The sequence below is a fragment of the Macaca thibetana genome, chromosome 2 (genome assembly GCF_024542745.1).
Source record: "Macaca thibetana thibetana isolate TM-01 chromosome 2, ASM2454274v1, whole genome shotgun sequence".
NCBI classification, from domain to species: Eukaryota; Metazoa; Chordata; class Mammalia; order Primates; family Cercopithecidae; genus Macaca; species Macaca thibetana.
In genome coordinates, this window is record NC_065579.1 from 161,634,378 (window position 1) to 161,651,454 (window position 17,077).

The window sequence follows — 17,077 nt, forward strand, 5'->3', positions numbered from 1 at the left end:
TAATAATTCTTTGGGGCCAGGAATTTGGGAAGAGCTTGGCTGAGTGTTTCTGGCATGAGATCTCTCAAGCGGTTGGAGTCAGATGTCACGGGGCTGCTGTCCTCTGAAGATTAGACTGGTCTAGACATTCAAGACAACTCTCCCACAAGGCTGGCTGTTGGTGTTGACTGTTTGCTGGGAATGACACTGGGCTGTCAAGTGCAGCACCCACTTAATGGCCTTTCCATGGAGTTTGGCTTCCTAACATCATGGTGACATCAGGGTAGTTGAACTTCTTACACAGCAGCTCTGGATTCCAAGTGTAAACATTCCAGCAAACAAGGCAAAAACTACATTATCTATTATGACCCAGTCTCTGAAGTCACACAGCATCACTTCTGCTGTATTCCACTAGTAGGGGTAGCCACATACTTTTCCCAGATTCAAACTGAGGAGAATTAGACTCCCTTCAAGATAGAGGAGTGGTGAGATCACATAATAAGAGCAGGAAAGATGGAGATATTGTTGCAGCCATTTTGGAAAATGCAATATCTCCCTTTATGTGGAGGTAACAGCCAGAGGCAACTATGTGAGTGAACAAAAATCCAATGTAGAATGGGGTTATCAATGTCCTTTCAAAAGAAACAATTCCACAATCTTCTGCCATTGCCACCATCTCCTACCATATCATTCATCATTTCATCAAAGGAAATGCACCTGAGGAGATGTGGCTTGAATTTCTATGACTGTTAGTAGAAAGAGAGTGTATAGAGGTCTGAAGGTATATAATAGGTTTCCTCCTTGGGATTTAAGTTCACAGTATTACATGGAAATAGAATAATCTTGTTTTAGTTAAAAAGGTTGATTGAATCTAATCATACCTGGGCCTGGACAATCTATTCCACTGGTTTGGCCTGCTGAGGACCATGGCAGTATTAGATCTTTAGCCTATGGAAACCTACACAGTGGAGATGTGACACCCTATTTGTATCTTTCTCCAGCCACTCTGTTACTAATCCCACACAATACCAAATGTTCAGATTGGGCTGAATTAATTATGTATTAAGAAAATAGTTTAGATTTGATGCTATAAAGATTTCTGCTGGGTTTGTTTCATACTACAAAGGGGTATAGAACGCCCTCACTAGTTTATCCACTGAAAAGCTTCAGGCATCATTGATTAGCAAGTAGATTCTATGGCTATGGTACATTAAATGGCAAAACATGTGCATGTGTGTATGTGACTATGTAGTGCCTTTTCTTCTGGTGAAATTTTAGAATTTCCTTTTATTATATTCTAACTTCTGAGTTACAGGGGTCAACACTGTTTGGTATTAGAAATTTATTTTTTTCCTAAATGAAAATATAATACCAAGCCACACTGAGCAGACTGTTTATATTTCTGCATAACTGAAGAGTTCAACTTTATTTAATGGGATCTTTGGACTCAGCATAGTGGGAAAAACAGGATACCATATCTTGCAGAACCATGTGGCAGTCTTGCAAAATAAATTCCCGATAAAGCTGTAATCCCTTTGTTGGCTTAACTGTGATTAGATATGAGACACTGGAAAACCCCACAAAGGCTTTGCATGTAAAATGGATGATACCTTTATTATGCACATATTCTCAGGGGGACTGCAGGGAGAAGATAGCATGTTTTTTGCTAAATGCGTAATTTCAGCAATGCTTTAAATTTGAATCAGATGTACCTCAAATTCTGAGATTTGAAATCCTGGTCTTGCCCTCACTCCTCTGAATATCAGATACATGTGATTTGCATGGCAATTAGGAAGGAGGTAATATACTTTCCAGGTCAACAGGAATTATGGGGCAGAGGATGAACTCTCATTATTTGATTATGGGTTTAAATTCATCTTGACTCAATATCAGGTCCAAGAAGAAAACAGCAGGCCAAGAAGTCATCCTCAGCCTACTGTGTCTACCTATTGATAGAAGGATGGGTGGGCTTTGATTAGTCCTGGTAGCTCTGACTCAAATCTGTGAGGTTTTATATTGCTAGAAAGTGCAGGCCGGGTGCAGTGGCTCCTGCCTGTAATCCCAGCACTTTGAGAGGCCAAGGCAGGTGGATCACGAGGTCAGGAGCTCAAGACCATCCTGGCTAACACAGTGAAATCCTGTCTCCACCAAAAATACAAAAATTAGCCAAGCACGATGGTGGGCACCTATAGTACCACATAACTCGGGAGGCTGAGGGAGGAGAATGGCGTGAACACAGAAGGCGGAGCTTGCAGTGAGCGAGATGGCACCACTGCACTCCAGCCTGGGCGACAGAGCAAGACTCCATCTCAAAATAAAAAAACAAAAAGAAAGTGCAGCATTGTGGGTATGCTAGAGGAAACTTCTGTCTTAAAGCCCCAGTCTTCATTTAAAGAAGTGACTTGTAGAGCCACAGGAGACCCCCAGATGGCCAAGACCATATTCACTGACAACCTGTGTAATCCTTACTGTGTCCCAAAGAATCCTGATTTTCAGGTAGAGAGTCTCGGCCTCAGAATGTAACTGCCCAAGGGGTTCACCTTGCCAGCTGACTAGACAGAGCCGTTTCAAGACAGGGGAATTGCAATAGAGAAAGAGTAATTCATGCAGAGCCAGCCGTGTGGGAGACCAGGAGTCTTACTGTTACTCAAATCACATTACCCAAGCAATCAGGGAGCAGAGTTTTTAAGGACAATTTGGTGGGTGGGGGGAAGCCAGTGAGCCAGGAGTGCTGATTGGTCAGGGATGAAATCATAAGGAGTCGCAGCTGTCTTCTTGTGCTGAGTCATTTGCTGGGTGGGGCCACATGATCAGGTGATCCAGTTTATTGTTCTGGGTGGTGCCAGCTGATCCATCAAGTGCAGGGTCTGCAAAACATCTCAAGCCCTGATCTTAGGGGCAGTTTAGGGAGGGTCAGAATCTTGTAGCCTCCAGTGGCATGACTCCTAAATCATAATTTCTAATCTTGTGGCTATCGTTAGTCCTACAAAGGCAATCTAATCCCCAGGCAAGGAGGAGGTCTGCTTTGGGAAAGGATTGTTATCGTTTTTGTTTTAAACTATAAACTATAAACTAAATTTATTCCAAAGTTAGTTCAGCCTACACCCAGGAATGAACAAGGACAGCTTGGAGGTTAGAAGCAGGATGGAATTGATTAAGTTAGATCTCTTTCACTGTCTTAGTCATAATTTTGCAAAGGCAGTTTCAAGAAGCAGGTTTGAGAGCATTGGGCCTCACACTGTTGTCTAGGACCAAGAAAGTTGGGGAGAGTTTCAAAATTCTGAGGTCAAGAGTGTATCTAGCTTAAGTAAATCCAAAATGCTGGGGGTGAGGGTCCAGGCTTCAGCAGTTTTTAAAGCTTTTAAGGGATTCCATTACATAAGTCAGGTTGAGAACCACCGTTCCCAATTTCTACATACAACGTTAGTGAACCAGCGCTATAAATCTCCTAACCTGTGGAATATGACACTTTGCTGGAGGAGTCTGGGAATTTAGGATAGGACTGATCTTCATTGTAGATGCAACACAGATGGAAGCAGTTGAACTCATAAACTCGATCAGCAGCTGTCAGGTCAAAGGCATTAAAAAATATATTGTATAAAAGCCAGCCCCCTATAGTGGAGTTTTGACATTCTTTCTCTCTCCCCTTTTCTTTGTGGTTTCTATATCCTTTCATTCACCATCCCAACCCCAGAGTGCTAGCTGGCTATGCTCCTATTTTTAACAGCAACAACAAAAAAAACTCGGGTTATGCTGCCTGTTGCTTGCTCCCACTGATAAGGCAGTCAGCAGCTGTGTTCACAAATATCTGGAAAATGGATCTGTTCCAATAATCTGGAAAATTATGCTGTAGACCACAAAGATTTGCTGCAGTGGGGCCATTGAGTGAGGGTGATAAAGTCCATTGTATTTCCTTTTTGAAACTGGATGAAGCTATGTGGATAAGGGAGCAAGAATTCTGTAGGAAGTGATATACATAGTTTTGTTGCTACTTATCTCCTCACTTAAAGATAAGGAAGGTGGAAAACAAGAGTCTTTAGAATGGAAAGCTCTTCAGTGTCCTTTCAGACTAGTTGCCTTGAGGCTGGCACCTGATAAGCTCATTCCTGGACAGAATGTGTGTGGGGTACAATCTTACGGTGCCTTTACATTAGGTGCTGGAGCACTTAAAACTTCTTTCATCCATTATTTTCACAACCATTTCACTGGAGGAAATCATCTTTCAAACTTGTAGAGGAAAAATGGAAACAGCCCAATATCCAAAAAGTTTATTTACCATGCAGGTTGAAAATCCTGTTAAGTAAGCTAAACAAAAATTTCACATGGAAGTATTTGCTAACATTCCTGCCTCTCTTCTGAAACCTGGATAATATATTCTACTTTGCTCTTAAGTGTCTCAGTGATGATGATAAAACCATGAAAATGGTGATTCTGCTCTTGGAAAACACACACAGAGCTGTTTTTGTATATGGTTGGGATGTGTGCTGCTCTAATTAAATATGAAGTTGTCTGTCTGTGTCATAGTTCACTTCGTGCCGCTGTAACAGAATACCTGAAACTGGGTAATTTATAAAGAATAAAGATTTAGGCTGGGCGCAATGGCTCATGCCTATAATCCCAGCACTTTGGGAGGCCGAGGTGGGCGGATCATGAGGTCAGGAGATCCAGACCATCCTGGCTAACACGGTGAAATCTTGTCTCTACTAAAAATACAAAAAATTAGCTGGGCGTGGTGGTGGGCGCCTGTAGTCCCAGCTACTTGGGAGGCTGAGGCAGGAGAATGGCATGAACCAGGGAGGCGGAGCTTGCAGTGAGCCGAGATAGCACCACTGCACTCCAGCCTGGGCAAAAGAGTGAGACTGTGTCTCAAAAAAATAAAATAAAAATAAAATAAAGAATAAAGATGTATTTCTCATAGTTCTGGAGGCTGGGAAGTCCAAGGTCTTGGGGCCTACATCTGGCAAGGGCCTTCTTGTTGCATCATCCCATGGAGGAAAGCAGACAGCAAGAGAGCACAAGTTCGGGGATGGTGGAAGGGGACTGAATTCATCCTAACCACGTTAATCCCCGCATCAGGGCAGAGCAGAGCCTGCACGACCCAGTTACCTCTTAAAGATCTCACCTCTTAACACTGTTGCGTTGGAGGTTAAGTTCCCAACATGAATTCAAGGGGCACATTCAACCCATAGCAGTCTGTTTTGGGAAACAGTATCTTGAGTTACGCTTAGCTTTACAATTATTTGCTCAAAATGTTTTTTGTCATTGTTTAGAAATTTTTTCTGCTCTGAATATCCATTCAGTTGATGAAAGTGGATTGATATATCACAAGTACACATTTTATAAACTGAAGCAATATGTGTTCATTAGAGAAAAAGAAACACAAAGCATTTTTGTTTTAAATTTCATAGGGAAGATTAAAGCAAGCACAGTTCGAGACTCTTACTGTCTTTTGCCACTTTAACATCCTCTAGTGTGTCTGAGGCAATATAGGATAGTGGAATAAATAGCTAGCTATCAACTTGCCAGAGTTCAGATCCCAGCTCCATCACCACTGGCCAAGTGGCTTTGAGCAGGTTATTCAGCTTTTCCAAAGCTCGGTCTCCACACCTATAAATGCAAAATTTAAAATACTGTTTACCTCATAGGGTAGATGTGAAGATTAAGCCAGATCATGAAGGCAAAGTAAGTATTAAAATATTTCAAAGATCTCACTTCAGTTTAATATAGCAGTTATTTTTTTACTTTTAGAAGGAATTTTTATCCTGATTATAGAAACCAGTTCAACCAAGTTGATTGAACTTAGACCTTTCTTGAGACATATAATGCATAAAATTCATAACTACTTTTGAAAATTAGAACGTACTTTTTATTTCTTTATGAGAACTAATAAAAACACAGTGTTCTTCCTTAAGAAATGTTGAACCTTATCAAATGAGATATAATCCAGTTAATGAACTTGAGATTTTTTCCATTCTGCTATAGATCTTAGATCCTGGAATGTTGATGCTAACTAGAATTTTAAAGAATATATCCTTTGTCAGGCCTCTGAGCCCAAGCTAAGCCATCGTATCTCCTGTGACCTGCACGTACACATCCAGAAGGCCTGAAGCAACTGAAGATTCACAAAAGAAGTGAAAATAGCCTTAACTGATGACATTTCACTATTGTGATTTGTTCCTGCCCCACCCTAACTAATCAATTGACTTTGTGACAACACACCCTTCCCACCCTTAAGAAGGTACTTTGTAATATTATTCCCCTGCCCTTAAGAAGGTCCTTTGTAATATTCTCCCCACCCTTGAGAATGTACTTTGTAAGAAGATATACCTCCTGCCCGCAAAAAATTGCTCCTAACTCCACCACCTATCCTAAACCTATAAGAACTAATGATAATCCCATCACCCTTTGCTGACTCTCTTTTCAGACTCAGTCCGCCTGCACCCATGTGATTAAAGAGCTTTACTGCTCACACAAAGCCTGTTTGGTGGTCTCTTCACACGGATGCATGACATCTTCCAGTGTAGCTGTGGAGGGAGTAATATATTCAAGCTTTCAAAAGGGGGGAGTCCCATGAAGACACTATCTCTCTTCTCTCTTTTTCTGTGTCTCCTTCTTTTTCTCCCTCTCTTTTTCCCTCCCACTCCTTCTCTCTCTCATTATTTTCTCTGATAATTCCACTCTTTCTCAGTAAGAAACAGATTCTGTCATCCTCCTCCCTATCACCCAGTCCCTTTTTGCATCTGTAAACCCCAAATATCAGAGACAGATCTCAGTCAATTTAGGAAGTTTATTTTGCCAAGGTTAAGGATTCGCTTATGACACAGCCTCGGGAGGTGCTGATGGCATGTGCCCAAGGTGGTCGGGGCACAGCTTGGTTTTATACATTTTTAGGGAGACAGAGGACATCAATCAATATATGTAAGATATACATTGGTTCATTTCAGCAAGGTGGGACAACTCGAAGCACGGAGGGGACTTCCAGGTCATAAATTGACAAGAGACAAAGGATTGCATTCTTTTGAGTTTCTGATTAGTATTTCCAAAGGAAGCAATTCGATGTGCATTTATCTCGGTGAGCAGAGGGATAACTTTGAGCCTGTCTGTACTTTGTCTGCAAGGAATTGCCTTGTGGACAAATTGTGAAGGAGGTATGTAGTTGTTTTTTTTTTTTTTTTTTTTGTAGCTGTCTTTTTTAAGAAATAGAATGAGAGGCAAGCTTGCCCAAAGCAATTCCTAGCTTGACTTTTCACTTTGGCTTAGTGAATTTGGTGTCCCTAGATTTATTTTCCCTTCACACATCCTTCACACTTTAGGTGCCTCAGTCCTGGACCGAAAGCTGATGAAGACTGTAACTCAGGTACTGCATCAGGGCAGAAAGGTGTGATGCCTTTCCTTACCCATCATAAGGGTCACAACCAACATTCTTATAGCAAAAGACAGTTTAAGAAGCAAAAAGCATAATACAAAATCTTATGTCACATGGGAACTTTCAGAAATAAAGACCCAAAGACCCAGGGAAAAGTGTCCATTTTTACACTTACGTTTGATGAAGAAAGGACAGCTGTGTAGAAACATGCCTAGGCAAAAAGGTATGATCTAATGATAATAGACTGAGTGGAAAACCTAGCAAGGGCTGTCTGCTCAGATTCTTTCTGGCCTCTCTCTGTAGCATTCCTTTCCCTGGGGCAGGACCCTCTGGAGTGAGGGTCTTGCAGGGTGAAGAGAGAGACAGCGTGACCTTTCTAGTTTTCATAGCTTGCTTTGGGTGAGTGGAGTTCTAGTTTTTATGATCTGCCTTGGGGAAGAGGAATTCTGGTTTCCCTGACTCCCTTCAGAGAAGAAAGAGAAGTGGAAGACAGGTGGGCGGGGGAAGGTCATAGAGACCTTGCTTCTGAGGTCCTCCCAATCTCCTTCAGTTCAAAGTACTTAGCATGGCAAGGCACCATACTTTGCAGTATCATGTTCTGAACCCCCAAATTGCTGACCGTAGATGAGGAGGGTTTGAATTCCAGCCAATGAGAGAAAGTAGAAGTGTTGACTTCACTTTATTTTGGTCTACTTATCATTTAGCATTCTGGTTTATTTTCTTGCTGATTTTCCCACGAAGCAAGCCACACCTTGCTAGAATGAGCAGTCATTTTTCGGGTGGACAACACTATCTAATCTTATAAGGAGAAAGGGTATTCCTTTTGAAACCCAAACTTTGACCCCATCTCTTATGGAAACATGACCTTAATAACCTTAATAACAGGACCTAATGGCTCTCTTTGCCATTCTGGAGAGTCAGAATCAGCTCTAGGAGGTCAGAGGGCAGAGATTTATCTGCTTTGTTCACTTGCTGTATCCCTGGCATATAGAAGAGGAATAAGCCCAAAGCAAAAGCTAAATATATATTGGTTGAAATAATAAATTTGTTGATCCTCCAAAGCATCCATCCTGTCCTGCACCCATGAGAAGAAGGAAATTTTAAATTCATCCTGCAATACATGTGCACACATATACACACATATATACTGTTTGGATCTTTCTTTGCAGGGGTAGAAGGCCAGATGCTTTTAGGTCCAGGCTGTTTTTGGTTCCAAGAGACTACTGGTGAACTGTAGAATAGTACATCATTTGCTTTATGGCTGAAGGTGAGTATATCCAAGGGAGAAATTGGGGAGGGAAAATCTTGGGGTGAGATGATAGACTATCTAAATATGTTATCTATCTTAAGGCGCTTGGCAGAAAGGGTGAGTCAGGGTATAGAGCCATTGGGATGGAGTGAGTCAGAGATAAAATAAGAAAGAATGTTCCAAGTATAACATGGAAGAGGCAGATTTTGGAATCTCCCAGACAGGGAGCAGCCACGGCTTTTAGAGGGTGCTCATGACCTCAGCGGGTATGGAGATAGTAAAGACATATATCACCATGTGGTTATATATGTATATATACACACACATATATGTGTGTGTATGTGTCCACACATATATGACCACACCAGCTTGCTGTCTTTACTCTCTTCTTACCCACTGAGGCCATGAGTACCCTGTAAAAGGGGATAGACTACAAAATCTACCAGTCCACAAGATAAGGAATTTGTAATTATTTCTTAAGGTTTAAGTCCATTTGAAAAGTAGTTCATGTCAAGCAATGAACAAGCCAAATAAGATGTTATATAAATCAGGATCCAGATAGGAAAGCTCAGTTCATGCCAGGTGTCCAATAGAAATAATTTAACACAGGGCACTAGGTACAAAAAGACTGGAAGAGCTAAGAAGCCAAATAGGGCTTCTTAAAGATTAGCAGCTTAAAGATGAGTAAGAGCAGGAAGCCACTACCACCCACAGGACTGAAGGGACAAAGAAAGGAGATAGTGTGTACCAGAGCTTGGAAGTCAGAGTCCCCTGGAGCCGGATGTGTAAGATGTGTAAGATGGCTGCTTGGTGGGAGCTAGGGCCATGGAAGAGGGCCTGTTGGCATTGGCCGGGATTATGGAGAAGACCATGTCGACACTGGAGATACTGCTGGAAGCAGAGGAAGGGAAGATAAATTTCCCAGCTTCTCTCTTCCTCTTATTCCTCAATTTCCTCCTAGTGCTGCCAATGACTATATCTAGCTGGAAGGCAGTTGGCAAGGGAGTTGGGAAATTTTATTTACAGGTAAGAGTGCAAAATAAATTTTGGAACAAGCAGGTAAATAACCTGTACAGTGAATTAAATAAAGAGAATTTTCTTGGTCATTCCCTGAGCACCTGAGGTGGCTGGGACAGCTCCAGCTCTAATGTCCATGCACAAGGTAGGAAGAAGAGGGAAAGGCTATGCCAATCATTTACGTCTCCATTTACCAGCAAAACCAATTTCTATTTTCCAAAATGCGCCCAGTTGACTTCTATTTGGTTCTCACTGGCCTGGACTGAGCAGCTAAGAAACTGGGAAAAGAATGGTCATAATTGGCTTAGTCCATTTCTCCCCATCTGAAGGGGTGCACAATGTTATTATAACCAAAATAAGGTTTCAGATGGTGAGTAGAAGTGGGAAGTGGAAAGTGAGTAGGTAACTAAAGTGTCTGTCAAAGAATTAAATGTCTTCTGGACTCTCAATCTTTGCTGACTTACTTTGGACTTTAAAGCTTCTGAGCAACTTGTTATCCTGGGCCTCACTGAATTTTAACTGTTGGCCCCTCCCTGTTAGATACTTTACTATTTGCTCATAACCTACTTTGAAGCACTAGCACTTGTCCTTAATAGTCTGACCTTCCTTCTTTAGTCTACTGTCTCCCAGTTTTGATTACATAAGGACAAATTCAGTATCTACTATGTACCAGTCGTTGTTCTAAGAAGGTGAGATACATCAGTGAACAAAACTGGCAAAAAAAAATCCTTAACCTCTGTAGAACTTACATTCTGGTGAGTGGAGACAGACACGCAAAAGTAAATAGCATATTAGAAGGAAGTAAGTGCTATGGAAAAAAACAGAGTAAAGTGGTTGGGATGGGAAGTTTCAGGGCGGACTGTTCTCAATCTAAAATAGGACACTCAGGGTAGGGCTCTTGGAAACTGAAGCCTCATCTGACTACTATCTGCATGGTTCTGTTTCTCACAGAAAAAGTCAGGCTGGACTTTCTCATCGTTAGGGAACCTTCCACTTTCCCTGGCTCTAGGGAAAAGCCATGAGGGTTTTCTTGATTCAGTTTTTCTGTCTTTCAAGGAGTAGTAATTCTGTTATTTGAAGCTAGAATTTATATACTTGTTTTGTTCCGGACTGCTGAAGAGAACATATTAGCAGCAAAATCATTCAAGTTTTAAGAAAATAAATCTGCCCGCACCAGCAATTTTAAAGTTTGATTAGTTTCCACCAATGTATCCCTTATCTAAACATTTCTGAATTAAATAGCTTTTAAAATAGATATGCTGCTGTAAAATAGAAATATACCTGAAGAATTTCTAACCATTGACTTCACACTAATTTCATGCTTAGCCATATAATTCTTCTGATTTAAATTTTTGATCTTTTGAATACAGTTTCTTTTTCCCAAGAAGAGGGTGCTATATAAAGATGATTGCTTAGTTGCAAAGACCAAAGTGTTGCTGACCTTTTGCTTGAATATCCATCCCTTTCCTCTTATAGTTCACCAGCTTTTATTAACTCCAAATGAGCCAGGCCTCATCTTTCACCCGATTCCTATCCTAACCAGTAGCCACAATAAGTTCAGAGTGAGATCCCTCAGATACATCCTACCTGCTGTATCCTGAATAAACCAGCTTGACTTGCAGAATTTTAAGCAGGGTTGCCTGAGCTTGTGGGTAATCATTCTTTGAGAAGGTCAGGAGCAATTGTCACCTAAATCCAAAAGCTTAGTGTTACCCCAATTTACATTTTCCTCTTTTTATGGCATACTACCTCATTTCTAGTAATCATCACCTTCCTAGAACCTACTAGAAATATTCTTTCTTCTATGACCCTAGTAGTAACTCAGGAATACTTATATGTTTTGACATAATCTGGAATTTGTGTTTAGAGATTAAAAACTAAGGTAATCCAGTTCTGTTCTAATATTTTAGTGCTGAATGATGTTTTTTAAAATTGTAGACAAAGTCTTCAGTATTCTCTATGCTGATGATTAAAGAAAATGTTTCTATTTTCATAGGTCATAGAGAAGATAACTGAGGAATTCATTGGCAAGTTGTGGGTGTTGCTTTTTACAGTATTTTATTGTGAAATATAGGTGAGTCATTGCCATATTACTGCCACAAAACTTCAGTATCCTCAAATAATTTTTATAAAACATTTCAAATTGGGGTAGAAAAAAGAACTTCTGAAGAAGAAAAGAGACATATAAATCAAAAGTGTCCACGTGTAGTACTATGTGGTGGCAGGGAGGATCCTGACATATCTTTAATCCCTCTTGGAATGTATTGAATGTATAGAATGTAGAATATCTTCATTTTAGTCTGTGTATTCTTAACATACCACTACCACCTGACTGAGGCCAGCGTTTGCTCTAATACTTACTATGCAACCATAACACTGTCATTGCAGTGATCCATCATATGGGATTGTAGGGAGAGAAAAGCTATTAGCCAGCCCATGCAATAATTGAACACTTGAATGAAAGTTTATTGACAGATTACTATGCATACTTTGCAAGATGCTGGGGATGCAGAGATGAATAAGCACAGTTTTTTTTCAAGAAATGTATAGTCCAATCCAGGGCAGACATGACTCTTTTTTTCTTTCCAAGCCTGGATGCTCAGTGGACACACTTTTTCACACAGCTGTGTAGGAAGCCATCACATTTCCAGCCCCATCTCCATGATCCTCTGGGTTCAGCCATATTATCTTCAGAGCCTTGAACCTGTCCTACACTTTAGCCTTTGAGCCATTGAACTTGCCATTCCTTCCTCCAAAATCACTGCCCTGCCCACACCCACAGACCTCTTCTTTGCTTGGTTCACTTCTACTGGTCCTTTGCATCTGGATTTAGCTCTCACTTCCTCTAGGAAGTCTTTTCTGCCCCACCCTGCCTCCCCCTGCCCTCCTAAGAGTTTCCACTTCCCCATCCCAGTATTTATCACATCTTCCTGAAATTGCCTATTTACTGAATTCTGTCTCTCACTAGGCCACAGTCTCCATGACCATAGGGACAGAGTCTTGTTCACAACTCTATCTCCAGGAAGGAGGAGCATGCCCGGTTCATAGCAGACGGTCCATCAATGTTTTTGAGTGAAGAATCTGGTGCAGTTTTTAGAGCTGAGGGTCAAAGTCAGAGACAGATTAGAGGCCAAAGTGATTGGGTCCAGGACCTAGATGGCTGGGCAAGATTGGGTAAATTTCTCTTCTTGGGCCTGTCTAGTCTGGGGCAGAGAAAACCTTTGGTGGGTTTGGGGGCCTCACTTGGAGGGCCACAGAGGCTTGAATCCAGCTGGGCCTGGTTCCAGCAGGTAGAGACAAGGACATTCATTAATATCAATTTGACACCAAATTGGAGAGACAAACCCCCCAAAGATGCCTTCCTCTGGATGCTGTGGGGTCTAGCTTGAGCCCCGCTGCCTATATGCAGGAGTGGGAGGAGGAGATGGGGATGAAATGTGCTGTAAAGGGAGAAAACATGGGCAAGGGGAAACTGTAACAAAGGTCCTTCTAGACCCAGATCTCAAGCCTCTACTTCTTTTATTCCTTGTGATTTTACTCATCCCAGCACCCTCCACTGCCTGTACATCAGATCCCTGCCCCTAAATCCAGCACCACTGTCACCTTTCAACCTGCCTCTTCCATCAGATGTTCCTTGTTTAAATCATCTTTTCCTTTGCAACATCAATCCCTGCCTTTTTTAAGGGGTTCATTGTAAACATCATTGTTTCTTAGGCTGACCCACTTTCTAACCCTGATCCTCATAAGACCTTGATCTCTCTCCCTCTTAAGCCATCTGTTGGCCTAGGTTTCAGGCCCCACAGATTCCCATCCTGCCACACCTCAGACTAATGCTTCAACCATAGCTTAACCACCCTCCAGCTAAGATGTTTATATCAGATTTCAACATTTCTTTAATTTTTTTTTTTTTTTTTGAGACAGAGTTTTGCTCTTTTTGCCCAGGCTAGAGTGCAATGGTCCATCTTGGCTCACTGCAACCTCTGCCTCCCTGGTTCAAACAATTGTCCTGCCTCAGCCTCCCGAGTAGCTGGGACTACTGCCACCGTGCCCAGCTAATTTTTTTTTGTATTGTTAGTAGATGCGGGGTTTCACCATGTTGGCCAGGCTGGTCTTGAACTCCTGACCTCGTGATCTGCCCATCCTGGCCTCCCAAAGTGCTAGGATCACAAGCATAAGCCACCGCGCCCGGCCCATTTCTTTAATTTTAATCTATATTTACCTTATGGTATCAATGGCCATGTGGGAAAGTGAGAGTGGTCTCAAGCCTCAGTGAGATCTGAGAACTGAGTGAGGAGCCCTGTCCTTCACTGACTTCTCACTCATCAACAAATATCTGTTGCTAGATGACAGCTTATTGCTGCACAGAAAAAATTACAAGGAATAAAAAGTAATGAAAAATAAACAATGTTTAAAATTGGTGATCTATTGCTATGCCAATTTAAATCTTTTTTCTCTATCTTCTCTAGCATCCAGAAATTTGAATACTTAGCAGACAGTGCTGCGACCAGAGAGTGAAAGCCGGGAGCCCACCAGCATCACATGATTGTTGCTTCACTACACAGGAAGCTGCTTGCTCATCACCTGATTCAAAGTTTCTTTCTCCGCTTCTCATCCCTGGGGGCTACAAACCTTCATATATCCAACTGTCAATTTCACTTCCTAGCAGCTTCAGTACAATTGGGAGCCAGAGCGCTTCTTTTTAGAAGGGGAGGATGACCAAGTAAGAAACAGTTCACCAGTGGGTGAGGCAATGGGTGAATTGCACGGTTTCTGCTTTTGAAGTTGAATGAACTCTTATGAGGGAGACATACACAAAGGAAACAAAATTTTACTGACTTGCCTTTCATAAAAAGGAGCATTTTGGAGGATATTTAATTCCAGACCTAGATTTGGGATTACTAGAAGCTGTTAGGTTTAACATCTTTATGATGATGTGGATGTCAGACTGGATTTAAATGGCACACTTACATGAGCCTCAGCATCTCTCCCGGAGCTATATTCATCATCCCCAGGGAGCCCGAGATGCACATCTGCTTCACCTACCAAAAAATTATCAGATGTCCAAATTCTTCAGCAACTAGCACTTAGATCTTTTACACTCTCTGGTACTAACAGGCATTGAGCCCAGAGCCCTCCAAGGTAACGGTTGATAGTACATGGTCTTCCAGAGAAAACGTGGCCTTAATTCCAAAGACTGAGTTAAGTAGTGGCATTTCTGGTATTCTCCAGGCTGTGGAGAGATCTTTGACAATAGAATAATTTTCTGGAATAAGGGACATTCAATGCCCCTGACCCATCAAGTTGCATCAGCATCTTCCAGCTTCTCCAGGGCCTTGAGCCACTGAAGGGCTGTCCTCCCTTCATGGTTCTCTGCCTTTTGTCCTGGGCTGACATCCTCCACCAGTGACAATGCTTCCAAGAGGCAGGGATTTTACCCACAGGGAATGAACTGGAGGTCCACATCCTTCTAGAGTGTGCAGGTCAGAAACCCCTGGGGAAGCACGTTGAACCTCTCCTCCCAATTAGGGTGATTCTGATTCCCCCTTGTTTCATAATCCCCACAGGGCCTAGGGCTGTAGAGTGCAGAATAGCACAGACTGCTAAATCAGCCACGTGTCTTAGAGCTGTTTCTCCATCCAACTTGGACAGAAGTCTCTCAGACAGATGATGTCAGTGCAACTGGAGGGGAGACGTTAAAAATCTGTGCTCTCTCTGGCTGCGAAAACCTTTCCCGGAATGCTCAGGACCTGATGGTGGGATTGTAGACCGGGGTAGTCATTCTGGAGAGTAATTTGGCAGTACATGGTGAAATGAAGTGTGTCTACGCCCTGTGACCCAACCACCCCTTTCTAGAGCCTACACCCCAGACAAACCCAGGCATGGACTCATAAAGGGATGTGTATGAGGGTGTTCATTGCAGCACTGGGTGTGGGAATGAAAACGATGATACTGATGCTGATGGCTAACACTTGCTGGGTACTTATGTGTGCTAAACACTTTACATCTTCTCAATACTCTTACTATCTCCATTTTAGAAACGAGAAAACTGAGGTGTGGGAGGTGGAGTAAACGGGCTAAATTCACACAGCTGGTGAATAGGGTGTGATGCCAGGCAGCCTGCTTCCTGAGGATGAAGTCCTGACCATTACGCTTGATGATCTACCTCTGTGTCCACCACTGGGGAATGGGTAGGTAAATATGGAACGATGTGCATCAAGCCCTGGACAACTCTGAAAGCATAATGCTGAGTGAAAAAGGAAGAGAAAGCATGAGCTCTATAGTTCTACCACATATCTATCTATCTATTTATCTGTCCGTCTATCTATCTATCTATCTATCTCTCTATCTATCTATCTATCTATCTATCTATCTATCTATCTATCTATCTACTGAGAGAGAGAGAAAGAGAGAATAGACAGAGTAATGCAACATCATACAATTTCAAATGTATTACTATATACACACCCCCAAGAACATTTAGTGAGCACCTATTGCGGAGAGGGTGGGGGCAAGCAGAAGTCAGGGATGACTCATATAAATAAAAATAGAGCAAACAAAACAAGAAAGAGCCTTGCCCAGAATGATGATGACTGGGCACCATGAATTAATGATGTGCTTAATTCTGCTCTCTCCTCCTGAGGTTCACATCCTGCACCCCACAATAATTTTTTTATGAAACTAGAGTTAAAGCTTCATTTCTACTTCAGGGAGGATCAGAGAAGGCACATTCGTTCTCTTTCTCTTCAGGACTCCATTCAGTGAGCAGCAGAGTCCTGCAATATGTGTACATTCTACCTAGTGTTTTATTCCACCCCGTGATATAAGCTCATTTCCTCCCATTTCACAGATGCGGAGAGAAGCAGGTCAGAGAGGAAGCAACCTTGCAAATTATCAGCTGATCTTGCACTTGACTCAGGTCCTGGCACAGAGGTTTAGCCCTGTGGTTTACAGAACACCTCTAACAATGGTCCTGGCAACCACTGGTTTTATCTGTAGGAATAGCCACCTGTGGCCGGGCACGGTGGCTCACGCTTGTAATCCCAGCACTTTCGGAGGCCGAGGTGGGTGGATTATGAGGTCAGGAGTTAGAGACCAGGCTGGCCAACACAGCGAAATCCCGTCTCTACTAAAAATACAAAAATTAGCTGGGTGTGGTGGCAGGCACCCGTAATCCCAGCTACTCAGGAGACCGAAGCAGGAGAATCGCTTGAATTCAGGAGACGGAGGTGGCAGTGAACCAAAAACATGCCACTGCACTCCATCCTGGGTGACAGAGATAGACTCCATCTCAAAAAAAAAAAAAAAAAAAGAAAAAAAAGAAATAGCCACCTGTTTCCCAGAAACAGAGCATTTGCCAGTATTACTTGATGAAGACACCAAAGCAAGGACTATGCCTTCAGGGATGATAGTAAAATTATTTTAACTAAATTTTTCCGAGATTACATAGAAATAAGGCATCACTGCAA

General features: G+C 42.2%; 1 long non-coding RNA gene across 1 annotated transcript; it reads left to right on the top strand.

The window, feature by feature from the left end:
* The first annotated feature begins 441 nt into the window (after window positions 1-441).
* LOC126947800 (uncharacterized) lies at window positions 442-15,590 on the top strand. Its single transcript, XR_007723201.1, has 5 exons — window positions 442-568; window positions 8,515-8,612; window positions 11,608-11,685; window positions 12,580-12,785; window positions 14,078-15,590. It is a non-coding gene; the product is annotated as an uncharacterized LOC126947800 (long non-coding RNA).
* Window positions 15,591-17,077: the final 1,487 nt, after the last annotated feature.